This window comes from Rosa rugosa, chromosome 1 (genome assembly GCF_958449725.1).
Source record: "Rosa rugosa chromosome 1, drRosRugo1.1, whole genome shotgun sequence".
Taxonomy (NCBI): domain Eukaryota; kingdom Viridiplantae; phylum Streptophyta; class Magnoliopsida; order Rosales; family Rosaceae; genus Rosa; species Rosa rugosa.
In genome coordinates this window covers 7,658,486-7,661,534 of record NC_084820.1, presented here as the reverse complement: position 1 = coordinate 7,661,534, position 3,049 = coordinate 7,658,486, and the positions used below count along the sequence as shown (strand labels likewise).

The window sequence follows — 3,049 nt, the reverse complement described above, 5'->3', positions numbered from 1 at the left end:
GATGTCTGGTTTTCGCTTTATGAGAGGTATGCTAAACTTTCAAAGTTCAAAGCTTTCGAGCTCCAGACCTTAATGCAGAAAATTCATAAAGGGAAAGATAGTATAAACAAGTATATGGAACGCTTTAAAACTGTCCGGGACCAACTCTCTGTTGCTGGAGTTTTCATTCCTGATGACGATATAGTGTTTCTGATCCTAAATGGATTGCCTGTTGAATATGCGACCATCACTACAAAAAATTGATTTTTTTGCGACAATAAGAAAGCGTCAGCAAAAAGGCAAAAAGCGTCGCAAAAGAGTTTTTGCGACGGATTTGCGACGCTTGGTGAAGCGTCGGCAAAAATCGAGTCGCAAATACTTTTTCGTTATATACGACGCATAATTGGGTGTCGCAACAAACTTTTACGACGGATTTACGACGCTTCTTGGCATGTCGCATATATTGACGTCGTAATCAATTTTGGTTAAAAACGACGCATTAGGAAGCGTCCTAAATAGTATACAAGTTTTTACGACGCTTTTTCTTCCGTCGCAAATATTGTGACAAGAGAATAAAAAAAAAATAGCGACAGCTAAGACTGTCGCAATTGAGCCTTTGGACTTTCACCTTATTATAATCAAAGAAGCTCTCCAACCAATTATTATATAATACCATTTACTTAAAACAAACATTATGTGTTTATACAAAAGTATAGTCTCCGCACATATAGAGTTTATAATCTTGAAACCAAAGCCTGCACATACAAATAGATTTGATTAGTATTGCCAAGTATATATTAGTTGATCTCACTTATTATTGCTATACAAAGTTGCAGATCTCTGATAGTTCATTTCCACAAGCATATAAGACCCACAGTTAGAACTACCAGAAAACTTGAATAAAAAAAGTTTCTCATTAAAAGCATTAGGAAAAAACTATACCAGCAAGGCAGCAATACTTGAAGGGACTAGAAAAGTCAAGAACTCAGGAATTCTCTTAATCATTGAGAAGAATCTGAACCTGCAACAAATACTTTATGCTATTGCAGGTAACATTAGCATCTCCAATATTGTCTTGCATATGCAACAATTTACTTTCTAATCAACTTCCAAGTTACAAAATCCAAAGAGCACTTTGACTTGGCTGTTTCAAATATAAACAATAAAGCTAATAGTCACAACAGCTTTGCATACATAAATGTCAACACAATTGTATATTGAACAGCCAGTGATAACAAAACATTGACAAGGCATTAATGTGGTCATATTCACTCATTCACATTGACAAGGGGTTAATACAATAGAGTTACTAAAAGAGTCTAAACTAGATTTTTAAGACCAAATATTACCTAAAAGAGAAGAAAGTCGAGTTTGTTTACCTCAAAAGAAGACGTCACCTATTTACAAAAGCTGTGGGTTATAGCTTTTCCTGAAGAGTAAGAAGCAAAACAATGTTGTATTATCAGACAAATGATTGGCTTCATAAGAATGTCAAATTTATGAGGTTTATAGTGGTAAGAATTAATCAGAACATTTCAAGGGATGCTTTGGAATAAACCTAAATAGCTAAAACTAAATAACTTCAGAGAGAAAACGTGCAAAAGCTCAGACTGATATTAGGGATGAGATACCTGAAAGGAAAGTGGACCTCTTTCACCTACTAAGCTACAATTGGCAGCGTTCCCAAGTGAAATATTTGTTATACCTGTAATGTTCTTCACAAAAAGACAGAACATAATACAAACCAAGATAAACGGGGGAAAAATCATCAATGGAATTAGGAACCAAAACTCATACAGACTAGAAATTGGTATAGAATATAGAGTTAGATTGTTTAATCAACTCTTATTTGAATTAATGGTCCTACAAACATGATAATCCTTTGCACCATTACTATGAACATATATATAAGAAATCCATTGGGAAAGCATAGAATTTTGATATATATATATATATACATGCATCATCATTTATACGGGCCACTGAAACTACAAGCCCTTTGAAAAATAACATGACTAAAATTATAACTCATCAGAGATTCTTCAGAGTCAGAGATTATATGGGCTTACCCAGCATAGAGCACAAGCAAAACCAGTGAATACCATACTGAAATCTGCTATTTGCTTAGTCGGAAGAGAAGAAATCTGAACCATATCTGGTTGAACAGAATCACCAATCGGAGTTTCATGAATGCAATTGCAGATGAGATCGATGCTTATTGGTGGATACTTTAACTCCTATAACCAGAAAACACAACAAACAGACACCAACCATTCAGATTCGGAGTTTCATGGGCGTCGTTTCTCTAATAACGAACAATTCAGTTCCTACTCTCCATCAACCCCCCCCCCCCCCCCCCCCCCCAAATTCCGATCATAATCCAGTAGCCGTCGAATGACCCACGGAACAGTTTTCTTTGCAACCCTATTGGAGAGAAGACGCCGATTTTCCTTTCTAAGAAGAAATCGTGTATTCGTGTAACTGTGAAAAAGTAAACTTAAAAAAGAAAAAAAGTAAAATAAAAGCTGGACTATTTAATTGCGACATACGATGCGACGAATGCAACTGCGTATCGTAATTAAATACAGCGGTAAGGTTTAGCGCGTAATATTTTGGAAATTATGAAAATTTTAATAGTTTTTACGACGGCCGCATTATTATGTCACAATTAGATGTCACAAAAGGCCAATATTTTTGTAGTGCATAAAGACTGTCATCAGAGCCCAACAGATGCCAATATCTCTAAGCGAGCTTCGCACAATATTATTGGATGCTGAGTCTGATATTGTTCAAGAATCAAGATCATTTGCTTCTGCTCCTGTGCTGAAGCACAAAGCACTACCATTGCCTTTTCTTACAGCCATGATTGCACAGAATGGAATTGCTAATGGAAATGCATTTATCAATCCTGCAACTTATGGTCTATCCATTGGAACTACCCATATAAATGCTTATAATGGTCATAATGTTGTTGCTATGAGTCATATGGGTTATGTTCAGCCACCTACATCTACTGGATTCATAATTCCTTCCTCTTAGAATATATCAATGGGTTTCTCAGGTTCTCCTG

General features: G+C 35.8%; 1 long non-coding RNA gene across 1 annotated transcript; it reads right to left on the bottom strand.

Annotated features, from left to right (window-relative positions):
• Positions 1-232: 232 nt before the first annotated feature.
• LOC133727121 (uncharacterized) lies at positions 233-2,331 on the bottom strand. Its single transcript, XR_009855012.1, has 3 exons — positions 1,611-2,331; positions 922-1,408; positions 233-734 (listed from the first exon to the last, which is right to left on the bottom strand). It is a non-coding gene; the product is annotated as an uncharacterized LOC133727121 (long non-coding RNA).
• Between the last annotated feature and the right edge of the window lie 718 nt (positions 2,332-3,049).